At 38.9% G+C, this 26947-nt stretch overlaps 1 protein-coding gene and 1 long non-coding RNA gene across 10 annotated transcripts in view; one reads left to right on the top strand and one right to left on the bottom strand.

Moving 5' to 3' along the window:
- Window positions 1-26947, top strand: part of TAOK3 (TAO kinase 3) — a 233109-nt gene that overhangs the window by 52857 nt on the left and 153305 nt on the right. The window lies entirely within an intron of this gene.
- On the bottom strand, window positions 1747-5081 carry LOC144333141 (uncharacterized). The gene is made up of 2 exons (XR_013401540.1): window positions 2966-5081; window positions 1747-2420 (listed from the first exon to the last, which is right to left on the bottom strand). It is a non-coding gene; the product is annotated as an uncharacterized LOC144333141 (long non-coding RNA).

Here is a 26947-nt window from a genome sequence, read left to right as displayed (position 1 = left end):
ATTCCTTTTTATGACTAAGTAATATTTTGCTGTATCTATTGCCCCCATTTTGTTCATCTGTGTATCTGTCTGCTGATGGACACTTAACTTTGTTTCCACCTTTTGGCTATTGTGAATAGTGCTGGTATGAACACTGGCATACAAGTATCTGTTTGAGTCCCTGTTTTCAATTCTTTGGGGTATATAAATGGGAGTAGAGTTGCTGAGTCATGGTGATTCTATGTATAACTTTTCGAGGAGCTGCTCAACTGTTTTCCATAGAGGCTGCATCCTTTTATATTCCCACTAGTAGTGTGCGAAAGGGTTCCAGTGTCTTCACATCCTCACCAACACTTACTATTTTCTGTTTTTTTTTAAATTATAGTCATCTTAATGAGTATAAAATGATATCGTGGTTTTGCATTTCCCTAATAATTAATGATAAGCATTTTTTCATGTGTTTATTGGCCATTTGTACATCTTCGTTGAGTAAATGTCTATTCAAGTCCTTGACAATATTAAGTTTTCTAGTTCTCATTTCAAAATTGGATCGTTTGTCTTTTTGTTGTTAAGTTACAGACGTTCTTTATATGTTCTAGATTCTTGTCAGGTTTCTAATATAATAATTTTAGATTATTATCTAAATTCTTATCAGGTTTATGATTTGCAAATATTTTCTCTCTCACTCTTGATAGTGTCCTTTGATACACATAAGTTCTTAATTTTAGTGAAGTCCAATTTATTTTCCTTTTGTTTCTTTCCTGTAAAAGCTTTTGGTGTCATTTTATTGTTGAGGGGTTTTTTGCTTTTAAAATATTTATTTTATAATTGACAAATGAAAAATTGTATTTGTGGTACACAATGTGATGTTTTGATACATGCATATATTGTAGAATGAATACATCAAGCTAGTTAACATATCCGTCACCAGATTTCAGCTGATAATTTGTATCTTCTGACCAATATTTCTCCAATTCCTCACCTCTCCAGGCCCTGGAAAGCACCATTGTATTCTCAGCTTCTGAGTTCTGTTTTTTTTAGATACCACATGTAAATGAGATCATACAATTTCTGTCTCTCTGTGCCTGCCTTATTTTATTTAGTGTAATGTTCTCTATGTTCATCCATGTTGTTGCAAATGACAGTATCTCCTTCTTTTTTAAGGCTGAATAGTTCCATTGTGTACATACGCCACATTTTCCATTCATCCACTGATGGACACTTGGATTGATTCCTTATCTTAGCTGTTGTGAATAATGTTGCAATTAACATGGAAAAGTAGATACTTTTTTCACATATTCATTTCATTTCCTTTGGATATGTATCATTAGTGGGATTACCAGGTCGTATGGTAGTTCTAATTTTAATTTTTTGAGAAACTTCCATACTGCTTCCCATAATGGCTGTGCTAATTTACATTCCCACTAACAGTGTACAAGGGTTCCCTTTTCTCTACATGCTCACCAACGATTATCTTTTGTCTTTTTGATAAAAACTATTCTTACAGGTGTGAGGTGGTATCTCATTGTGGTTTTAATTAAGACATCATTGCCAAATCCATGGTCTTGCAGATTTGTCCTTATATTTAAGAGTTTTGGCCGGGCACAATGACTCACGCCTGTAATCCCAACACTTCAGGAGGCCGAGTCAGGCAGATCACGAGGTCAAGAGATGGAGATCATCCTGGCCAACCTGGTGAAACCCCGTTTCTACTAAAAATACGAAAATTAGCTGGGCGTGGTGGCAGATGCCTGTAGTTCCAGCTACTTGGGGGGCTGAGGCAGGAGAACCGCTTGAACCCAGTAGATGGAGGTTGCAATGAGCCGAGATCGCGTCACTGCACTCCAGCCTGGTGACATAGCGAGACTCCATCTAAAAGAGAGAGAAAAAAAGAGTTTTATAGCTTTATCTCTTATTTAGGTCTTTGATCTATTTTGAGTTAATTTTTGTATATAGTATAAAGTAAGGGCCCAACTTCATTTTTTTGCCTATGGATATCCAGTTATCCCAGTACCATTTGGTGAAAAGACTGACCTTTCCCTGTTGTCCTGGCACCCCTGTTGAAAATCAATTTGCTGTAGATATGAGTGTTTATTTCTGGGCTGTCAGTTCTATTCCATTGGTCTGTATATGTCTATCCTTAGTCCAGTAGTAAGCTGCAGGAAATGTGAGTCCTCCAACTGGTTTTTATTTTTATTTGTTTTTTAGATTATTTTTGCTATTCTGGGGCCTTTGAAATTTCGTATGAATTTTAGGACAGGTTTTTCCATTTCTGTACAAAACACCATTGGGATTTTGATACAAATTGTGTTGGATCTGTATATTGTTTGGGGTCGTATTGTCACCTTGACAATATTAAGTTTTCTAGTTCTTGAACACATAATGTCTTTCTATTTATTTAGGTCTTTAAAAAATTTCTGGCTGGGCACAGTGGCTCATGCCTGTAATCCCAGCACTTTGGGAGGCTGAGGTGGGTAGATCACGAGGTCAGGAGATCGAGACCATCCTGGCTAACACGGTGAAACCCCGTCTCTACTAAAAATACAAAAAATTAGCCGGGTGTGGTGCCAGGCGCCTGTAGTCCCAGCTACTCAAGAGGCTGAGGCAGGAGAATGGCGTGAACCCGGGAGGCAGAGCTTGCAGTGAGCAGAGATCTGGCCACTGCACTCCAGCCTGGGTGACAGAGCGATACTCCGTCTTAAAAAAAATATATAAATCTCCCAGCAGTTTTTGTTTTTTTTTTTTTGTTTTTTTTTGAGACAAACTTTCACTTTGTTGCCCAGGCCGGCTTGCAGTGACACAATCTCGGCTCACTGCAACCTCTGCTTCCCAGTTTCAAGCAATTCTCCTGCCTCAGCCTCCCAAGTAGCTGGAATTACAGGCGTGCACCACCACACCCAGCTAATTTTTGTATTTTTAGTAGAGACGGGGCTTCGCCATGTTGGCCAGGCTGGTCTCGAACTCCTGAGGTCTAGCGATCACCCACGTCGGCCTCCCAAATGCTGAGATTACAGGTGTGAGCCACCCCACCCGGCCCCAGCAATGTTTTGTAGTTTTCATTGTGCACGTTTTTACGCTTCCTTGGTTAAATTTATTCCAAGGAGGAATAATTATTCTTTTTGCTCTTATTATAGATTGTTTTCTTAATTTCCTTTTCAGATTGTTCATTGCCAGTATATAGAAATACAACTGATGTTGTTATTTTTATACCCTGCAACTTTGCTAAATTTATTTAATAGCTCTAACAGTTTGTATGTGTGAGTTGTTTAGGGTTTTCTAGATATAAGATCATGTCATTGGCCAGCCACGATGGCTCATGCCTGTAATACCAGCACTTTGGGAGGCGGAACCAGGAGGATTGCTTGAGCCAGAAGTTCGAGACCAGCCTGGACAACATTGTAAGAGCTTGTCTTTACTGACAGTCTAAAAAACCCCAAAAAACTAGCCAGGCAGGGTGGCACACGACTGTGGTCCTAGCTACTCAGGAGGCTGAGGGTAGGAGGCTGCAGTGGTCCGAGATTGTACAACTGCAATCCAGCCTGGATGACGGAGCAAGTCCCCATCTCTAAGAGAGAGTAAAAAAAAAAATGATGTCATTGAGGCAAAATATTTTTTTACCATCTTACCTTTTATGAATAAAAATAATTTATGCCAAATAGAGCAGGAGCTCTTTCAGTAGGACAGTATGTAAACTAGTATATTTAACCAGACTCTTATGAGTATGCTATGGTTAAAGGGAAGTTAAAAGGTGAGATTTACATTAACAAATCCATGATCATTAGGCCATTTTTTAGATTACTTTACTTGAACATTTTTAAACCAGACACTGCGCATAAATATATTTAAGAAGGCAGAATCACCCATTATTAGGAATAAATTGAAGGAAGATATAAGAAATCAAATAATTAGAGGCAGTCTCTAAATCACATGTACATGATGTCCCATTACATAAATTCCCCTTGGGATCTTTGCCAGTATGCCTCTTGGTATCAGTACCTCCTGATAACCTCCCTACTCCTTTTCGCATTGTAAAAATATCCCAGCAGCAACCAAGCTGTCTTGAGTCAATACCGTTTACCTCATGGTGAGCCTGGAGAACTATCTGATCCAAAATTCACAATCTCCTTTATTTACTATCTGTTTCAATTTTCCTTTGTCGTTTATACTTGCATTTGGCTCCTTTTACCCCAATCAATTTTTTTCTCTCATGTGCGTGTTATGTATTCCCTCTTTCCCAAGACTGTCATAATTACTTCAAATAATTGTTCAATCCTATCGCTTTTATTTTTAGATTTTCCTTTTTGGGGGGAGGAGGATTATTTTATTTTTTAAAATATTAACAAAATATTTTGAACTTGCAGAATATAAGCAATATCCATGATCCTATCTCTCAGAATTAATTTTTTAAAGAAATAAAAACGTACATTTGGAGTCTCCTTTGTACTTCTTTCCAATCCCATTATTTTCCATCCACCCCAAATCCATCTACTCTCCTGAAGGTGATGCATGTTGTTCTTTTTACCATTTGTACTCTTATTTATGTGCGCTACAAACAATACATTTTTGTGGGTGTGTTAAAATTTGCATAAATTTGAATATAGCCTGCATATGATTCTTCAACTTGGTTTTTCCTTTATTGTGTTTTTGAGATATGTCTATACAGATAAATTTAGATTTAGCTCATTGATTTAAATTACAACATGGCATTACCTCAGATGATTATATGTTATCCTTTCCCCCAGTGATGGATGTTTAATACATTGCTCATTTTTTACCATTATGAAAAAACTCCTGCTGAGTGTGGTGGCTCACGCTGTAATCCCAGCACTTTGGGAGGCCAAGGCAGGTGGATCACTTGAGGTCAGGAGTTCAATACCAGCCTGACCAACATGGTGAAACCCCATCTCTGCTAAAAGTATAAAAGTTAGCCAGGGTGGTGGCACATGCATGTAATCCCAGCTACTGGGGAGGGTGAGGCAGAAGAATTGCTTGAATCCGGGAGGCAGAGGTTGCAGCGAGCTTAGGTCGTGCCACTGCACTCCAGCCGGGGCCAGAGAGAGACTACATCTTAAAAAAAAAAAAAAAAGAAAGAAAGAAAGAAGAAAAAACTCCTTCATGTGCCCATGCAATAGTCATGCACATCTTCAACTTCACTAGATATTGCTAAATTATGCTGATAACACGGTTGTAGTAATTTTTTTCACCTAATTCTGAGCAAAAACCTGGTCTTGATAATAACTGAAAAGCATCTTTATGGTAGAAAAGACACAGGATGGGATTTCAGCTCCAGAACTAATTAGTTGGATAACTTACGTCAGGTTAGTTCATCCATATAAGTCTCAATTTCTCCAACTCCAAGTTAAGGTCAGATTGAATATGATCTCTGAAGTCTTTTCCAACCTTGGATGTTCTGTGGTTTTAGTGCTAATGATTTATTGTATTTCAAGAGAAATAAGAGTCATACATTTTAAAATGAAATTAGATCTAATAAAGAACTAATGTCACTAGTTCCCAAAATCCTCAAATAATCCAAAAGTTAAGTTCAGGATATCCTCAAGTCTCCATTTACCATGTCATTTTTATGCACTCCATCTTAATTCACGATCGTGTTTTAGAGTTATTACTCAATATTTTTTGATTTGCATAATTAGTTGTATCTCAATAGCATTTTTAAAAGATATTTTAAAATGCAAAATAAGATAATGAATTTGCTTTAGGGACAAACCCTTTGTGGACTAACCTGAAAACCTAAATTCCATATGAAACATTGATTTTGGATAAAAGCATATTCAGAGTTACAGATACTTAGCTGAGAAGTGAACTTTCGGAACCCAACTTTTTGCAAGTTGGAGGCTTCCTGTAATGTTAATTTCAGGAAATCCTAGCAAATATGCAGTTACTGCTCTAGAAGATACATAGGTAGTGTGTACTGTGATGGAAACTAAAATGTCACTGTTAAAAGATTTGCATTTTGTGGCCTTGGAAGGACCTAGAACTTCCTTGTTAGGCTTTTTGTTCTCTTCACTAATGGGCTCTTGCATTTTATTACTTCCAGAGAAAGGCAGGCAGGATTAGAGGCATGGCAAGGAGAACAATTTGAGAAATACTATACTGTGCAAAAGAGCAAAGACGACTTCAGTGGCGATAAGGATAAATTAACTTCTTTGACTCAGTCGCCAAATAAGATAAATCCATAATTACTTATTCCACTTTGACTTTTACGTAAGAAGTTCTTCTGGTTATTCTTTAATATAGATTTGATTTTCTTTTCCCTAAATTTTAGCCTTAAATTATGGACAGTTTGGTCATTTCTGTAATGTGAAAGTTTACTGTTCAAGTGTCTGATACAACCTTACCATGAGGTTACTTTTGACAAAATAAAACCCTTTTGAATATTAGAGGGTCTCAGTCTTGGGTGAAGTTATAAGAAACAGCCTTTCTCAGCCTGTGCAGTGGCTCACTCCTGTAATCTTAGCACTTTGGGAGGCTGAGGCGGGTGGATCACCTGAGATCAGGAGTTTGAGACCCGCCTGGCCAACATGGTGAAACCTCATTTCTACTAAAAATACAAAAATTAGCCAAGCATGGTGTCAGGTGCCTGTAATCCCAGCTACTTGGGAGGCTGAGGCAGGAGAATCACTTGAACCCAGGAGGCAGAGGTTGCAGTGAGCCAAGATCATGCCATTGCACTCCAGCCAGAGCAAAAACTCCATCTCAAAAAATAAAATAAAATAAAATAAAAAATAAAAAAGAAGAGAAAAGAAAATAAACAACCATTCTCTTTCTTTGTAATAGAGCTGAAAATGTCTGTCTTCCGTAATGTCTTGCCTGACTGTCCTACTAGGATCTAGCATTATCCCTAGTTGGATGGCTATCTCTTTATGTACGATTTTTAAATTTTCAGTTTTTAAAGATTTCATTTTGTTTGCTTTTAACTCTTTTAAAATAGCTATTTAGCCTGTTTTCTGCATTTTTCCCTCTTTAGTGTTAGGGATTTTTGGTTCAGTTTTATTTTCACTCCAGACTTTAATACAGGGCTCAGCAAAATAGAGCCTCAGCAGCAGATTAGCATTTTTGATTGATGGAATTCACATCTGTTGTGTTTCCCCAAATGTATTTTTTTCTCCTCAGTCTTTCAACACTCATTATTGTTTTGTTGTGTTAGATCATGATACTACAGGCCTCTAGTTAAGATCGGTGTTATCCAGTAGCCAAAAATAATGTCAGAGTGCAAGGTTGTGACAAAAGCTGTTAAAGACAAACAAAAAATTGTACTAGAAGTGATACTCTCCTGTTTCTGATGATTCAACATGCAACTATGGACAATTAATTTCCTTTAGCTTTGCTTTCATTTCTTCATGTGTAAAATCAGGCTAACATAAGCTGTCTTGTGGATTTTGTGAATAATTCTATTATAAAACATTTGTAGGTTGTGATGCTTATTGAATTAAATATTAGTAATAAGCCTTTAATAAATAATTTCAAGAAATATCCCTCGCTACCGTCTACTTCCCCAGACCAAGAAAAATCTTAATTTATTTTAATTGTCCAATGTATGGTTAGTTGTAGGTTATAGGAACATTATGGGTAACTGTTATCTAAAATCTTAGCATTGTTTATTTTTAAAATTATACTTGCTTATATAATTTAGCCATATTTTTTCTATAGGCTTTAAAGTAGTCTTAAATTAAGGGACTAGAATTTTTTTAATGTTGAGCCCTTATTTTAATCTTTGGAATTTAGTAACTTAATTAGGCTATGTCTCAATGTTTAAGTATTCTGTGCCTATTTCCCCTGGGTTCTGTGTGCCTTTTCAGTCTGTAGCTTCAAGTTTATTTTCATTTCTAGAAAGTTTTTTAAAATTATAGATTAAAAATTATATTTCTGTTTTTCAAGGATACTGATTTTGAATATATTCATCTTTCAAATCTATAATTTACTCTAGTTTTTAAAAACTTTATTCAAGGTGCTATTGTTGTGCTGCTTTTCTCAATTCTCCACCCATGTCCTTTACCACGTCTTCTTCACCACTGCCAGTTCTTTGTGCTGCTTCTTGCCAGCTTCATTTCATTAGTGGTTTTATTTTTCTCCCCACATCTCTCTTGACTTCTGCCAAATCATGTTTTATTCCCTGTTTTGGCTCACGATATCTTCCATTAACTCTTACATCCCTGCTATGAGCTCCTGTTTTGTATAACAGTAACTTCATTGAGTTCCTTTTTTCTTAAAGTTTATTGGCAGTATGTTCTGACACAGCATCCATTGCTATATGACAACTTTTATTCTCTGAAAAGAGTTCTTCACCTGCCATTTCTTTTTCCCATTTCTTAGTTTTGCTTGGTTTTTAAATACTGTCTTTACATAGCTGTAATGCTGTTTTTTTAAAAAAAAAATTATTATTATTCAACTCGAAATGAGATTTATTCTTTGTCTCTTGGGATTCCTATGAGGAAGGGCCGCAGGCCATGTTTCAGGCTAATAAGAGTTTTCCCTATCTCATGGTGGAAATCCTTATAACAAACTTATTTATGAATTCTTTCTTTTTTTTCTTTTTTTCTGAGACAGAGTCTCTCTCTGTCACCCAGGCTGGAGTACAATGGCACAACCTCGGCTTACTGCAACCTCTGCCTCCCAAGTTCAAGTGATTCTCCTGCCTCAGCCTCCCGAGTAGCTGAGATTATAGGCACCCACTACCACATCCAGCTAATTTTTGTATTTTCACCGTGTTTGTTAGGCTGGTCTAGAACTCCTGACCTCAGGTGATCCACCTGCCTCGGGCGCTGGGATTACAGGCATGAGCCATCGTGCCCGGCCCCTATTTGTGAGTTCTTGATGCCTTTATTTTTACTGAGACAACAATGTACAGTTTTATTGCATTAATTTTGAAGGAAAGGCCAGTACAAGCCTTTGCTGGACACAGTTCATTAATTGTACTTTAAAAGTACTACATGAATACCTATGAAACACTTGTAAGAAAAAGTTGGGCCATAGAATCTGTAGATATCTACACAAACTTTGTAGATATAGCCCGTAACTATTATTTGTAGATATAGATTAAAATAACTATTATTTGTGGGGGAATAATGTAGTTGCAAAATGTCTTATGAATGTGATTAGTTTTCCCACTGCCCTAAAACTCTAAGTCCAGAATATATTAAGGCTATCTATACTATACGGTTTACACATTCTTGACTCCATTCAACCTCCTGTACTTTAAATCCTTCCTCCATATTCTCCCTTAGAAGAAAAAAGCTACCAACATCACCAAGCAGATGTGGTAAACCTATTTATATAATAGAAGGATGATTATAAACATTTAATAAATTATATCAAATAGATATTATATATTAAATGGGCAGATAATAGAAATCTATCCAAGCAAAACTGTGGATAATTTTTATGTTGCCTTTTTTTGTTGCTTTCTGTGAACTCCAAGAAAAATGAGATACCAGTTTGGAACAGATGTAATATTGCTGATTTAACTCATTAGGGATACTCCCTATTGAACTTTAGAGATACTCCCCAAGTTCAATAATTTTGTCAAGGTACAAATTTAAATGGAACCTTTTGTGAAGCTTCATAGTGTGTGAAGAACTTACCTTATTTATACATTTGAAGATGTACATATTTCACATTTCAGAAGAATCTATACATAGCTCACCAAATATCAAAACCACTTTGTTAGAAAACATTAAGTTCCGCTTATTTATTTATGAGACACAATCTCACTCAGTTACAGAGGTTAGAGTGCAGTGGCACAATCAGGGCTCACTGCAACCTCCACCTTCCTGACTCAAGGAATCCTCCCACCTCAGCCTTCCAAGTAGCAGGGACCACATGTGCACGCCACTATGCCCAGCTAATTTTTATATTTTATTGTAGAAATTGGGTTTTGCCGTGTTACTCAGGCTGATCTTGTGGCCTCAAATTCCTGGGCTCAAGTGATCCTCCCACCTCAGCCTCCCAAAATGCTGTGATTACAGGTGTGAGCACCACGCCCAGCCAACATTAAGGTCTTAAGCTAATTATGAGAAGGGAGGGAGTTGCCCATGGGGGGAAAGAATAAGAAAATGGTAAAAGAAGAGAAACAGGAAAACTCAGGTTTTGAGCTACAATAATAATTACGGATAATCGGCTACCCAGCACATAGCCAGGAGGAAGATAAGGAAAACTACCATGTGGCCAGGCGTGGTGACTCACGCCTGTAATCCCAGCACTTTGGGAGGCTGAGGCAGGCGGATCACCTGAGGTCAGGAGTTTGAGACCAGCCTGGACAACATGGTGAAACCCCGTCTCTACTAAAAGTGCAAAAATTAGCCAGGCGTGGTAGCAGGCGCCTGTAATCCCAGCTACTCGGGAAGCTGAGGCAGGAGAATCACTTGAACCTGTGAGGTGGTGGTTGCAGTGAGCCAAGATTGCACCATTACACTCCAGCCTGGGGGACAAGAGCAATACTTCATTCAAAAAATAAACAAACACAATTTGAGCCAAGAAGGGAGGGTAGATTGGCAGGGAGGAGGGCAGTTGTTTCAAGAAATAAAATTGAAGAGATGCAACTTAGAACTATAACTTGTTTATACATCTGAGAGCTTAGGATGTCCATATTTTAGTTTTTACAGAATCTACCCTAGAAGGTTGGCTTTTTGTTTTGTTTTGTTTTTTTGTTTCTTTTTTTTGATATAGAGTCTCACTCTGTCGCCCAGGCTGGAATGCAGTGGCCCGATCTCAGCTCATTGCAACCTCTACCTCTGGGTTCAAGCAATTCTCCCTGCCTCAGCCTCCTGAGTAGCTGGGATTACAGTCACGCACCACCATGCCCAGCTTATTTTTGTCTTTTTAGAAGAGATAGGGTTTTGCCATGTTGGCCAGGCTGGTCTCAAACTCCTGACCTCAGGTCATCCGCCCACCTTGGCCTCCCAAAGTGCTGGGATTACAGGATTGAGCCACCGCGCCCGGTAACATTTAAAATAATATAATTCAAAGAGGGGGAAGAAAAAGTTTTAGGAACTAAGTTTGAGAGCTCAATTAATTACAACCAAACAAATATTATAAAGCAGTAAATTACAGACTTTTTTTTTTTTTTTTTGGAGACGGAGTTTCACTCTTGTTCCCCAGGCTGGAGTGCAGTGGCGTGATCTCGGTCACTGCAACCTCCACCTCCCGGGTTCAAATGATGCTCTTGCCTCAGCCTCCAAAGTAGCTGGGATTACAGGCGCGTGCCACCACACCTGGCTAATTTTTGTATTTTCAGTAGAGACGGGGTTTCACCATGTTAGTCAGGCTGGTCTCGAACTCCTGACCTCAGGTAATCCACCTGCCTCGGCCTCCTAAAATGCTGCCATTACAGGTGTGAACCACTGTGCCTGGCCAAATTACAGACTTTTCTATACTGTCTACTTTCTCCCGAGACCATTTTTGGGTGGCACCCTTGCCAGATAGAAGTACTGGCATACTGGGAAACATGCTGCTATCCTAGGAGTCAGATGGCACTCATAAAAAATCAGAATAATAATAACTGATTTTCCTGCCTTACTGGGTTGTTAAAATAATTGAATTTGATTAAGTTTGTGAAAGTACTTTATACAAATGTAAATGTTTAATTTTTTTTTTTTTTTAAGTGAAAGCAAGTTTATTAAGAAAGTAAAGGAATAAACCAATGGCTACTCCACAGACAGAGCAGTCCCGGGGGGCTGCTGGTTACCCATTTTTATGGTTATTTCTTGATAATATGCTAAACAAATGGTCTATTATTCATGCTTCCCTTTTTTAGACCATATAGAGTAAATTCCTGATGTTGCCATGGCATCTGTAAACTGTCATGGCTTTGGTGGGAGTGTAGCAGTGAGGACGACCAGAGGTCACTCTCATTGCCATCTTGGTTTTGGTGGGTTTTGGTTTTGGCTTCTTTACTGCAACCTGTTTTATCAGCAAAGTCTTTATGTCCTGTATCTTGTGCCTACCTCCTATCTCATCCTGTGACTTAGAATGCCTTAACCTTCTTACATTTACAAATGTAAGTGTTTAATGTTGTTATTTTTTAAATGTAAAAAAAAGAAAAAAAGCGGTCAAACTTGCCAACAGCTTCTTTTAAGCAGCTATTGGGAACAAGTACCAGTAACTATCATGTAGTGTCAAACCCTTTTTCACTATGGCCAGTACAAATGGTAACAAGTCTATAGACTACTCACTGGAGCAGTATGCAGCTTAACATTTTTAGTGTTTTAGTAATAAGATACCATTTCCGTGGTTAGAGAGTCAGCATTCAGAACTTTTGTTTTTTAAGGAAAGAACTTCCGGAACTTCATTAACAGTTCATAGAGGATACCATGACCTTTGCTAGCTAGCTAGTGGTGTAACTCTACTATCCAGTGCTTGGAAATTTGTCTGACAGTGGGAGGAAAGAAGGGGTAGCTGCAGCTGCTGTCCTAAACCCTGAGAAAACACTTAACACATACACAGTCTCATTTTTCCCATTGCGACCTGATAACTTTATGCAACAGTTTCTGTTTCCAGTTGTGGTTCTCTTTCATTCCTGTTTAAAACAAAGGCAGCAGGTCAAGAAACTAACTAAATGTGACTAGTCAGAGGAGAAGATGTGAGGGCGGGAGGGGGAGTCGGCAGGAGGAGGACACAGAGATAGCAAATCCATCATCCCTTAGAGGTTAGGCCAACAAAAATAATTGAATTCCCATGGGAGCCTAAGGTCAGAGTTAGACTACTGGTTAGATCTGAGATCTTTGCTTTCTGTTTTACAAATGATTTTAAAGAGAAAACTATGAGGACTCCAGAGATGGGGGGAAGAGGAGGTGGGAAAGTTGATTCATAAAGTGGTAAAAAACAGTGTTCAAAACCTCATTGCTTCTTGCACAATTAGTCAAGAGATGTGTCAGCAATTCCTGAGGCAATGATATAACCTGTATAGTTTAGTTATGCAAACCATTATTATTCTATTTCCACATAATTACTGATGTTTTTTGACCTATCTAGAACTGTGTTGTCCAACATGGTAGTTGCTAGCCGAATAGCTATTTAAATGAAAATTAATTAAAATCAAACACTTATACATTCAGTTCTTCTGTTGCACTAGCCACATTTCAAGTGCTTAATAGCCACATGTTGTTAATGGCTACCATTATTGGATAGTGCAAATGAAGTGATAGACAATTTTCTTCATTATGGAGCATTCTATTTGAGTGCGCTGATGAAGTAGAACAAACTCTGAGAGCAAAAGTTTAATGTTACTACTTTACAATGGAATGATTACTTTAAGTCCAAAGTAAAATTTGTAAAATTATTTTTTAACTGTGGAACCTACCATTGTGGCTTAGTTACTCTAAGTATCAGTAATATTTCTTCAGTGAACATTAAGGGCCACTAAATAAAAGTAAGGATAGATCTACGTTAATTTTAGACTCAAGAACTTGAGGGAAACATGTATGGATTTTTATATTTATTTATTTATTTATTTTTATTTTATTTTATTTTTTCTTTGAGACAGAGTCTCGCTCTGTTGCCCAGGCTGGAGTGCAGTGACGCGATCTCAGCTCACTACAAGCTCTGCCTCCCGGGTTCATGCCATTCTCCTGCCTCAGCCTCCCGAGTAGCTGGGACTACAGGTGCCTGCCACTACGCCCGGATAATTTTTTAATATTTTTAGTAGAGACGGGGTTTTACCATGTTAGTCAGGATGGTCTCGGTCTTCTGACCTCGTGATTCGCCCGCCTCGGCCTCCCAAAGGGCTGCGATTACAGGCGTGAGCCACCGTGCCCGGCCGTGTATGGATTTTTATAAAAATTATGAAAAATTTCACATCTACTTACAGTCATGAAGAATATAAGTAAAAAAGAAAAATTTAGACCAGGTGTTGATATAATTAAAGTTATCAGCTGGGTGAGGTGGCTCACCCCTATAATCCCAGTACTTTAGGAGGCCAAGACAGGAGGATCACTTGAGCCCAGGAGTTCGACACCAGCCTGGGCAACATAGTGAGACCCTGTCTAAATTCTAAAAAAATTAAATAAAAACATAAAAAATAAAGTTATCAGTAAATAGGAATAGAATAAGAAAACTCCAAATGGAGGGAGAGGATCAGAAAAAATAACTATCAGGTACTATACTTAGTACCTGGGTGACAAAATAATCTATACACCAAAACACCATGACACCAGTTTACCTATATAATAAACTTGTATGTGTACCCCGAACTTAAAATAAAAGTTAAAAAACAAAAACCAGCAGTGATCGAGCTTTGAGAGAAAATAAATTACTCTGAATATCCAGAAAAAATGGCACAGAATACTTTCTACATTCTTTATTATTTTATGAAACATGGTGTCCTCTTGTAAATATCTGAAAAGTGACTTCTATCCTATGATGGAAGAAGACTAACCTCTCCAAAGCAGCAGAAGAGAAAATCCAATGGCAGTTGAGCCAACTTTTTTTTTTTTTTTTTTTTTTTTTTTGAGACGGACTCTCATTCTGTTGCCCAGGCTGGAGCACAGTGGCGTGATCTCAGCTCATGCAGCCTCTGCCTCCCGGGTTCAAGCAATGCTCCTTCCTCAGCCTCCCAAGTAGCTGGGATTATAGGCACCCGCCACCACCCCTTGCTAATTTTTGTATTTTTAGTAGAGATGGGGTTTCACCATATTGGCCAGGCTACTCTTGAACTCCTGACCTCAAGTGATCTGCCCACCTCTGCCTGCCAAAGTGCTGAGATTACAGGCATGAGCCACCACGCCCGGCTACCAACTTTTTTGACATACATAAAATAGTAAAAAATTAACAGTTAAATACTTGACAATTGATATATATATTCTCTATAGAATATCACATTTAATTATGTCATTTGTTAGTAGTTGTGGATTAAGTTTATTTTTATTATTTTTTTTGTTTTTTGAGACAGAGTCTTGCTTTGTCGCCCAGGCTGGAGTGCAGTGGCACAATCTCGGCTTACTGCAACCTCCGCCTCTCGGGTTAAAGGGATTCTCCTATTTCAGCCTCCCTAATAGCTAGAATTACAGATGCATGCCACTGCGCCCAGCTAATTTTTGTATTTTTAGTAGAGACAGGATTTCACCACGTTCATCAGGCTAGTCTCGAACTCCTGACCTCAAACGATCCACCCGCCTCAGCCTCCGAAAGTGTTGGGATTATAGGCATAAACCGCTAAGCCTGGCGGATTAAGTTTATTGAATGCTTATTCTATGCATGCCACCTTGTTTAACACAATTACATATACTATCTTATTAAATCCTAACAATAAACAATCCTGTGTTTGACACATTTATATATATATGTATATATGTATTTGTTTGTTTGTTTGTTTTTTGAGACGGAGTCTCGCTCTGTCGCTCAGGCTGGAGTGCAGTGGCGCGTCTCGGCTCACTGCAAGCTCCGCCTCCCGGGTTCACGCCATTCTCCTGCCTCAGCCTCGCGAGTTGCTGGGACTACAGGCGCCCCGTACTGCACCAGGCTAACTTTTGTGTTTTTAGTAAAGACGGGGTTTCACTGTGGTCTCCATCTCCTCACCTCGTGATCCGCCCACCTTGGGCTCCCAAAGGGCTGAGATTACAGGCGTGAGCCGCCACGCCCGGCCACATTTATCATATTATGTCCTTTGTACAGATGAGGAAACTGAACCTTAGATTTGAAACTTGCCTTATGGTTAGTTAGGATTAGATCTGGGATTTGAACTCAGTTCTACTTTAATCATAACCCATGTTCTTAACTATGGTTGCTTTTCCAGGTAGCAGGCTAAAGACTATACTATTAAGCAGAGGATTTAAACATACACCTTTTTCACTCCAGGTGTCATGTTCTTTCTTTTTGCCATTTGCCTTTCATAGCAATGGAAAATGAGGGAATAACTGCAATTTTATAATATCTAATGAAATTATTGACATCCCTATAAGCATAGTCAATTTTCCTAAGTTTAGTTCATATCAAGATTTAGGAACATTATCTGAACAAATTGCTAAAAATGCCACAAATGAAGACAAACTCAAATACAAGTTGTATACATATGACATTCAAAAATCAAAAGCCTTAAAGCAGTATAGATAATATTTATCGGCCGGGCGCGGTGGCTCAAGCCTGTAATCCCAGCACTTTGGGAGGCCGAGACGGGTGGATCACGAGGTCAGAAGATCGAGACCATCCTGGCTAACACGGTGAAACCCCGTCTCTACTAAAAAATACAAAAAACTAGCAGGGCGAGGTGGCGGGCGCCTGTAGTCCCAGCTACTCGGGAGGCTGAGGCAGGAGAATGGCGTGAACCTGGGAGGCGGGGCTTGCAGTGAGCTGAGATCCGGCCACTGCACTCCAGCCTGGGCGACAGAGCAAGACTCCGTCTCAAAAAAAAAAAAAAGAAAAAAAAAAATATTTATCAGTGACTTATTTCAGATTACATTTTTTTTTTCTTTTAAGAGAACATTGTAACCATGCAAACTTGTTGATGAATATTTAGGGATTTCCTTAGTGTAGGCATAACTTATGGTAATTTTTCTAAACTGGGGTATGAAGAAATAATCAAATATCATACGAAGAAGTCTAGGAAGAGGTAATTAATAATTCAGCACCAATTGGTGAAGGCTTCTTTTTGGTTACTATTATGTATTTTGTAGTTGACCTAGTTCAAACAGCCTGTGTCTCTTCCCTGAGACCTTTGAGGGTTCTAGTGCTCGGTATGAGAAATCACTAAATGAGAAATTTCTAGAGAGCCAAAATTAAAGGGGGAAGTATGTGCTCTTTAGTTTTCTTTAGTGGAATTTACCTCTGAGTGAATGAAATGTAATTCAGCCAGTTGAATCACTGAGCTATTTTATTGCATTGGAACTCATAAAAGAATTTCTTCTGAAAAACACTGCTTGCCTTTTCAACAACTTAAAACCATAGTCTATTCATTCACTTCATAACCAAGTAGTATAGAAAATGACTTCACTGAAACAGTGCCAGACTCTCTTCAGCAAAGTGTTGTTGGCATGAGGGAGGCAAAAGGAAGGGCAAGACCAGGAGTGTAAAGAGAGAAGTTAACTGAACTTTATTTATTAGTATTTAAAATATGGGACCAGGCATGGTGGCTCACACCTGTAATCCCAACACTTTGGGAGGCCAAGGCAGGTGGATCACCTGAGGTCAGGAGTTAAAGACCAGCCTGGCCAACATGGTGAAACCCCATCTCTACTAAAAATACAAAAATTAGCTGGGTGTGGTGGCAGGCGCCTGTAATCCCAGCTACTCAGAAGGCTGAGGCAGGAGAATAGCTTGAACCCGGGAGGTAGAGGTTGCAGTGAGCCGAGATCATGCCATTGCACTCCAGCCCGGGCAAGAAGAACAAAACTCCATCTCTAAAATATAAAACAGGAGAGCAGTAAGGGAAAAACTAAAAAATAATATGGAGTGTTCCCCTTCAAGAAAGTTATGGCCTAGAGAGAAACCAATTCTTGGGACATAATATGAAGTTTGTAAATGGACATTAACATGGGGAAAACAGTGCACAGATAAGAGTCAGTTCAAAAGAAATGTCTCATAGCATTGTTCTATTGTAATGGAGTTGATTAATTTATTCAGGCTTTTGGCTAGTGCTCTTTGCACACGTACAATCTGCCAAACATTGTTTCAGGCATTGAAGATGCAACAGTGAACAAAACGGACTGAAAATCCTGTCCTCATAGAGTTTACATGCTAGAAGGGAGAGAGAGAAAGTATGCAAATTAAGTGAAATACCTGTTTTATTAGAAGGTGGCAAATGCTGTGAAGCAGAAAAACAGAGAAGGAAGATAAGGAATGGGGACTGGTTTCAATTTTAAGAAGGGTAAGTAGGGTTTTATAATACATCTTTTATTAAAATCATAGTAATCTATAGAAGCTGAAGTTGAAATAGGGCCACTTATTTCTCTAGTGACAGAATAAGTGAAAGGAATTCAGTAAAGGAAGAGAGTGGTGTCAGGTACTTTGTTTATCCATTTCCTGGTCTGGAGATTTTGATTGTTTGGGTGGGTGTTGAGTAGTACATTTGGTTTTTGGGTAGGGTCAAAATGGAGTGGCGGTACTAAAGACAGAATAGTGCACAGTTCCACTCATCTTTCCCCGAGATCTGTGTGCATTTATGAAGTTTACAGAATGGTAGTTGTGATATTGGAATTTTCACTTGTAGAAAAAAAATGCTCTGTTTTCCAAATATTTTGAGAGGTCATCATAGTTAAGGAAAATTGATCTGTTCTCATATCTCTTTTTAATACCAAGTTTATCAGTTATTAGCATTGAATAGTTGTTCTTCCATTTTTTAATTCGTTTATCCAACATGCCTTGAGTGACTAATATTCTGCACTGATATGTGCAGAAGATTTTTTAAACATACCTAAATATGTTTTGCTTTGCCACAGTTAAAAACAGTGCCTATTAGCTGTTCTGTCTCTTTCTTACCTTTGACCTCTTACCTCTCTCCAGCAAAGATCTCTTCTTTATAAAAACTTGTACCTGACCCTGCTCTTCTCACTTTATTTTATTTTTCCTATTATAGCCGTAAGAAAACTGAGGCTTAGAGAGGTTAAGTTACTTGACCAATACCACAAGTCAGAGGCAGAAGCAAAATTCAAATACAGATAATCTTGCATCTGAGTAATGTTCTTACCTAGCACGCTAGACTGCCTTCAGCAGTTGGCAAGAGAGATGAGGCAGTGCCAAAACCCTTCAGGCTCTACTATCGTTCATTCTGAGCACCTGGGGCTCTTGACCTAGTTTTCCCTCTTGCCAACATTTTTGCTCTGCCTCCTGTCACTGCCAACAGAGTATGGATGTGGTCAGTACAGTATGGATAGTACAGGTCACCCTGATTTCCTTCCTTGATCTGTGCAGAAATGCATGCTGTATTTTCCCCACTTAAAGATGGGTGGATAGGGACAGAGAAAGACAAAAAAAACAAAACAGACCAAAAACCCCACCATACTGGACAAGTATCTGAAGCATACAAATATTCTAAAAGAGGCATTTGGAATTAAGTTTTCTTCACAATTAATGTAATTCTGCAAAAGTTAAAGGGGAATAGTCTGAGGAGAAAAAATATTATCGTAATTTGATAACCCCCAGCCTTTCTTACTTTTGATGCACTTAACCCTTATCGTGCTTTGAAGTTTGAATTTTTTTTTTTTTTTGAGACAGAGTCTTGCTGTGTCACCCAGGCTAGAGTACAGTGGCACGACCTCAGCTCACTGCAACCTCCACATCCCAGGTTCAAGTGATCCTCCTGCCTCAGCTTCCTGAGTAGCTGGGACTACATGCAAGCGTTAATTTTTGTATTTAGTAGAGACGGGGTTTCTCCGTGTTGGTTAGGCTGGTCTTGAACTCCTGACCTCATGATCCGCCCGCCTTGGCCTCCCAAAGGGCTGGGATTACAGGAGTGAGCCACCATGCCCGGCCAAGGTTTGAATATTTTGACCATTATTTCAGGCTTTAATGACTGCAAATGTAAATGGAAAAAAAGAAAGTATCTTTGTTGGATCTTCATTCATGAATTCTTCTAGTTTTGAGGAAGAGGGTAGCTACAAAATACAGGGTTCCTTGAGAAAGGTCCTTAAAATTTCAACAAACACTTAAGCAAACTTTTATTATCAAGTTCCCTGTGTACCAAGAACGGTGCTAAGTGCTAGAGTTTTTGGTTTTGTTTTTAGCCTCCCTTAACTATTTTGCTTGATATTTCCACCTCTTTGCAGCTTTAAAGGAGCCTTGCTTGACAGTGACATTTGCAGCTGCTTATGGCATTACACTGTCTAACATTTATTAAGCACCAAGGAAACCCAGGCAGGTGTGTGTGGAGAGGGCAAAAATTGTAGAACTAAACTATCACTATTTGAAAGCAAACCAAATTTGATATTTCTGGCTGTATTAGGGAGGTAAAAATTTTAAAAATAGGCGGGACGCCGTGGCTCATGCCTGTAATCCCAGCACTTTGGGAGGCTGAGGCAGGCAGATCATTTGAGGTCAGGAGTTCGAGATCAGCCTGGCCAACATGGTGAAACCCGTTTCTACTAAAAATACAAAAATTAGCCAGGCGTGGTGGCACATGCCTATAGTCCCAGTTACTTGAGAGGCTGAAGCAGGAGAATCATTTGAACCCAGCAGAGGTGGTAGTGAGCCGAAATTGCACCACTGCACTCCAGCCTGGGCAATAGAGCAAGACTCTGTCTCAAAAAAATAAAAATACATAAAGGCCGGGTGCGGTGACTCACGCCTGTAATCCCAGCACTTTGGGAGGCCGAGGTGGACAGATCACGAGGTCAGGAGATCAAGACCATCCTGGCTAACACGGTGAAACCCCGTCTCTACTAAAAAAATACAAAAAATTAGCCGGGCATGGTGGCGGGTGCCTGTAGTCCCAGCTACTCAGGGAGCTGAGGCAGGAGAATGGCGTGAACCTGGGAGGCAGAGCTTGCAGTGAGCCGAGATTGTGCCACTGCACTCCAGCCTGGGCTACAGAGGAGACTCCGTCTCTAAATAGATAAATAAACAAATAAATAACTAAAATTAAAATTACAATTAGAAAAATAAAAAAGGAAGGGAAAGGAAGGTCCTAAGAAAGGAGAGAGATGAGCAAAGAATAAGGAAATAATTAGGCGATAGACACGTACAACTGTTGAGGAACAGAAAGAACAATAGAATTCAGGAAGAAAAGAGTACTTTGCAAAATATCCTTCAGTATACTAAAGTGAGAGTGAGTGTGAGTGTGTGTGTGTGTGTGTGTGTGTGTGTGTGTGTGTGTGTGTGTGTGATATAGTGAGATTATTTAGAAAACTTGCCCTGAGTTCATTTTCTTTCACTTAGGGTTGGTTTTAGATTTGTGAGCTTTCTTGACTATGCTAATCCTCGCCTCTTTGGTACTCAACACCCAACCCTCCCACACAAACAGAGTCTGTCAGAATTATCTGTTTTATCGCTTGATATTCAGCTCACATTTACTTTCTCAGACTTTTGGAAGTTACCACTCAGACAGATGCAAATTCAGTGCGATGCCTGCCAAAGTGCTGAGCAGAAAAGAGACTTTCTTTTACACCTTCCATCTTTTGAGCTTTTGGTCCTAGTCTTTCAATTTTTGCTAAATAGTAAATGGGGATATTGTTGTTTTTCAGATGAACACGCGAGTACATTTGCATTACTGAGCTTGCTGTCTCTAGTTCTAAAGAGATTCTTTACAATTTCCGTATCAGCAAAGGAATCGCCTTGATTTCCTTTGATGATGTTTCCCTGCTGATATTGGAGACCTAGCACAGAAGCAATTCATACCCTTTTGAAAATGGCTCTTGCCCAGTAGTCCTCCTTTATTTGTACATATTCAGCTTTAATTACAGGGGTAAGGGGGTGGATGGAGAAGAAAGCCAAAAATACCCACTGCCCCCAAGTGGAAGAAGAAGCTTGACTCCCCCAACTTGCAGGAATACAATTATATTGTAACTGAGGTTGTTTTCCTAGATGTCAGCCAGAAAGATAAACACTCAGGAAGTTTTTTTTAAAAAAAATAACCTTTAGTGGCTGGACATGTTGACTCACACCTGTAATTCCAACACTATGGGAGACTGAGACGGGTGGATCACCTGAGATCAGGAGTTTGAGACCAGCCTGACCAATATGGTGAAACCCCGTCTCTACTAGAAATACAAAAATTAGCTGGGTGTGGTGATGTGCACCTGTAGTCCCAGCTACTGGGGAGGCCGAGACAGGAGGATTGCTTGAACCTGGGAGGCAGAGGTTGCAGTGAGCCAAGATCAAGCCACTACACTCCATCCTGGGTGACAGAGCAAGACTCCGTCTCAAAAAATAAATAAATAAATTTTAGTAATTTAAACAGACCACAAATAGAACTCTGTTAATAATTCACAAAATTATCAGAAACCTTAAGTACCATAGACCCATAAAAAACATCTCAAAACACACTTTGTGTCTTCAAAGGGTATAATTTACTGATTTTTTTGAAAGTACTGTATTTGAACTCAAGATAGCTATAAATGGCAAAAGGTTATATGAGTTTGTTGAATGTTTTTTGCAAAATTGAGAGAAGTTTATATAGGGAAGAAAAACAGTGTTGAAACAAGTGAATGTTATTCAAAAGTTTGGAAGATTTTAATATTTTGTGTATTTGAGGAATCCTAAATTTTGTTTAAATTTTTTTGTATAATCTTTTCAATTTAATCTTGTATTTTTAATTAACTGGTCTTAAACAGTTTAGGACCAGTGTAATTTATGTATTTGTCATTGCATAGATCGTGCAAGTACAAGAGGAACCCAAGAACCATGGAAGACACTTGCCAGCTTAGATATCAAAGAGAAATATGAAATACAAATGGCTTTCTTTGTAACAAATACGAACGCTAGGGAAGTGGTAGCTTCTGGGATATTGATTATGGGCTCTGGCACAGATTTAGGTTAGAACAACGAAGCCCATCTGCCTGAATATAAGGTGATGACAAGTACAAGGATAACCTCAACTTTTCATAACAAGATTATTTTTTAAAGTTTATTAGCCACCTTGAATATACCAGCTTCTGGACATGTAAATGAAAAAGTCAAATATCTATATGGAATATTTAATGTGTTGGTTTATATCCAAGTTTATAGTAACAATTTAGAAACATTGCATGTTTCATTCTCATTTTATTTTCTTCATAGGTATCTTCAATATTGGTATCTTTGTCTTCATTATTGTTACTTTTTTCCCCCATAACATATCATCACTTCTATCCAGCTCTTTTTGAACCTGTATATAATGCTGTCACAGAAATTTTTATCTCAAAACACAAGAATCCATTCTTGGCCGGGCGCGGTGGCTCAAGCCTGTAATCCCAGCACTTTGGGAGGCCGAGACGGGCGGATCACGAGGTCAGGAGATCGAGACCATCCTGGCTAACAGGGTGAAACCCCGTCTCTACTAAAAAATACAAAAAGCTAGCCGGGCGAGGTGGCGGGCGCCTGTAGTCTCAGCTACTCGGGAGGCTGAGGCAGGAGAATGGCGTGAACCCGGGAGGCGGAGCTTGCAGCGAGCTGAGATCCCACCACTGCACTCCAGCCTGGGCAACAGAGCGAGACTCCGTCTCAAAAAAAAAAAAAAAGAATCCATTCTTATAACATTAGGACAGGTGTGTGTTTTTATTTGTTAGTTTTTTGTCTATATGAGTCTTTATTTGTGATCTTGACAATATAACTTACTGTTTTGCTCTCGGTGATTTTCTAAAGGTTATTTCCAGCTTCATCTTGAGCCTTGCAATTCAATATAGTCCATGGACCAGCAGCAATGGCATTACCTGGAAACTTGTTAGGAATGCAGGATCTCTGGTCTCAGACCTATTGAAACTAAGAATCTACATTTTAACAAGATACCCAGGTGATGCATATACCTTAAAGTCTGAGAACTTCTGATTTGTTACTTACAATTTGGAGTTGATACTGTCAAGATTAATTGTTAAATCTCCCCTTTGTTTTTAGTGACCTCTATAAGCATCCAAAAGTAGAATCAACTAGGTCATTTCAGACTAATATGTCTTCTCCAATTGGTAACTTATTGTTCAAAAGAAATTGTAGCTAGGCATGATGGCTCATGCCTGTAATCCTAGTAGTTTGGGAGGCCAAGACAGAAGGATCACATGAAGTCAAGAGTTTGAGACCAGCCTGGGCAACATAGTGAGAGCCTATCTCTACAAAAAATTTAAAAATTAGCTGGGTGTGGTAGTGCACGCTTATAGTCTTCATTATTGTTACTGTTTTCCCCCCATAACATATCGGGAGGATTGCTTCAGCCTCCTGAGCAGCTGGGAGTACTACTAATATTCAGTGTAAATATTATTATCTGAATAGATACCAGTTCTTTTGGATTCTTAGGAAGACTTTGCAGATTTTTTACCATGTAATTGATTTTAGTACAGAAACGTAATTTGGATATCTCCTTTTATTCTTTTAAAAAATATTTGTGATTTCCTATGATGTATGAGGGGATATAGCAGTGAATAGGACAGACAGGAGAGAAACAATAAACATATAAGGAACATATGAATAAAATAATTTTAGATAATTTCAGGTGCTATGATGAAAACATCTGGTGCTGGTCACTACAAGGGAGAAAAGGCACTCTAGATAAAGGTAGTCCCGGAAGGCCTCTCTGAGGTGGTGACGTTCAAACACAGATCTGCAAGTAAAGAAGGAACCAGCCCTGTGAAGCTCTGAGGAATGAAAAGAAAGCCAGTGTAGCTGAAGTATGACAAAGAGTAGCAGAGAATGACATAGAAAGCAGTGGTGAAATTAAGTAAGGAAGGGCCAGATTACATAAAATTTAACACTGTAACATTTGACTAATAGTTGTCATAGTATATCTCTGTATTTGGCTACTGACTGGTATCTGGGGTTTCAAAACCTCTTTGCTTAAGTCCTTAAGCCCTTCATCTTGCATTCTAATTCTCAGAGCAACTTTTACCTTGATCTCTTCTGATATGACTGAGGCCTATATCCATCCTTTAAAAAAATTCTTATTAATCATGAGAAAGAAGAAATCTTTCCAGGAGTAGCAAACTCAGGACCGGAGAGATAAGATAAAGATATAAAGCTTCAGGGTAGGAAGCCATACACATAGTAGAAACTGAAGCAAAGGAAAGAGTTCATGTCCCGCCTAAAGGCAGTCAAATCAGGTAGTTGTTTGTCTATTTTCTAAAACTCTATAGTAGCCAGTGGCTCTATTTGTTGGTAAGTTTTGCCTTTTATATTATGGTTGTTTAAAATCCATATACCTATACAGTGACCTAGTTCCACCTACCTATGTTATGTGAAGTTTATTGCAGCTGCTCAATAGCTAGATGTAACAAGCTAAATGTGATTTGAAATATTGATTCTTTTTAAACATTTTAGGTGAAAATACTTTGGCTTTTGTAAAAGTTTGAGAATGCACATATATCAATTAAATGTCATGTAGCTTAACTGTTAAGACAACGAAAATATCACCCATGCTACAGGAAAATAAAATGAGGTACAGAGGTTACATGGACGGCCTAGATGTTACATTGTCAGTCAAAATTATACTCTTTAATTAAAGAGAGGTGACTGCCAGTCTCCCTGTCCCATTCTTTTTTCCCAAAACTTATAGAAGTTATAAGAATAATTCAGAAAAGTTGTGTTCATATTGTTCTGTCCATTAAAAAAAACTCAGGCCAGGCCTGGTGACTCATGCCTGTAATCTCAGCATTTTGGGAGGCCAAGGTGGGTGGATCACCTGAGCTCAGGAGTTTGAGACCAGCCTGGCCAATATGGTGAAACCCTGTCTCTACGAAAAATACAAAAAAGGTAGCTGAGCGTGGTGGTGCATGCCTGTAATCCCAGCTACTCAGGAGACTGAGTCAGGAGAATCACTTGAATCCCGGAGATGGAGGTTGCAGCGAGCTGTGATCGCACCATCGCACAAAGAAAAGAAAAAAAATCAGAAAAATCCCACATATGTTTTACCTATGTTGACCAAATTTTAAGTGTTTGCCACATTTAACGTTTTATTTCTTCCCCACTCCCTGAATCTAACTCACTCAGATACACACATATGCATACACATACACACAGGTGATCTAGTCATTTGTCAATGTATCATCCTAGGACTTTCTAGGGGATTTGAATCAATTGGCACATGAATATTATGTATTAGCTACTGCCTGCTCTAACCATATCTTGCCCATTCTTCCTATTTTTTATACTAGAACAATGATTCCTAACGCCTCGTAAATGCAGTGTTGTACTCAGAATGGATGTGGGTGAGATATTTTGAAATTTTAAATCATTTATAAAGAGAAGATTTTTATGTTTATCAGAAATCGGCACAGATTTTTTAAAAGATTGACAAACAGGACTAAAACGTAGAGACTGGACAGAATTATTCACATTTTTGACAATTTGTAGAGGTTTCTTCTGATATTATTGAAACGAATTAATAGAGTATTTATTGAGAAACTGTTTCAGTCAAGAACTTTGTGCTAAGGAGCATAAGGCCAAAAGACCATTACTGCCTTCAAGAAGTTTATAATTGAGAAAGAAAACATGTACATTTTTAAATATTACACGAGATGAAATGTGGTTACTTTCATTTTAAGAGTTATAAATGAAGAGAGGAAAGAGAGGGCAGCTAACCTGTAATGAGTATATTGACCAAGGTTAGACACATGTTTTCTAGCTTCATCCTCTCTGAAACACATTTTCAATCTTCATTGTCAAACAAGGAAACCAAGGCTTAAAGGGACTAAGTAATAAAAAGCTAGTAGAGGCTGGGCGCAGTGGCTTACACCTGTAATCCCAGCACTTTGGGAGGCCGAGGCAGACAGATCACAAGGTCAAGAGATTGAGACCAGCCTGGCCAACATGGTGAGACCCCATCTGTACTAAAAATACAAAAATTAGCTGGGCGTGGTGGTGCGCGCCTGTAACCCCAGCTACTCAGGAGGCTGAGGCAGGAGAATCGCTTGAACCCAGGAAGCAGAGGTTGCAGTGAGCCGAGATTGTGCCACTGCACTCCAGCCTGGCGAGATAGCAAGACTCCCTCTCATAAAAAAAAAAAAAAAAAAAAAAAAAAAAAAAAGCGAGTAGATAACTTTCTATGCCTCCTTCAAAAGCTAATCCTTTATTGGTACACTGGCTCCCACCCTCTCTGGTCTGCTCAAGGACATTGCTTCAGCAAGTCTGCCTTTTCTCCTACACCAATTTTTCTTCCTCCTGGTTCACTCCTATCAGCCTACAAACATGTTCTTATTTTTCCCATCTTAAAAACAAGCTAAAACCTTTTCTTAACTCTTCATTTCCTCCCAGCTACATCTCCCTTTCTTTGCTCCCCTTTACAGGTTAACTCGCCAAACTATACTTGCTGCCTCCAATTTCTTTTCTGCCAGTGGCTCCTTAACGTAGCCAAGAAAGCATGTGTCCCTGCCACTTCACCAAATTTACTTTTATCAAGGTCAATTTTTAT

This window comes from Macaca mulatta, chromosome 11 (assembly GCF_049350105.2).
Source record: "Macaca mulatta isolate MMU2019108-1 chromosome 11, T2T-MMU8v2.0, whole genome shotgun sequence".
Lineage (NCBI taxonomy): Eukaryota > Metazoa > Chordata > Mammalia > Primates > Cercopithecidae > Macaca > Macaca mulatta.
This window is presented reverse-complemented; position numbering and strand designations above follow the sequence as displayed.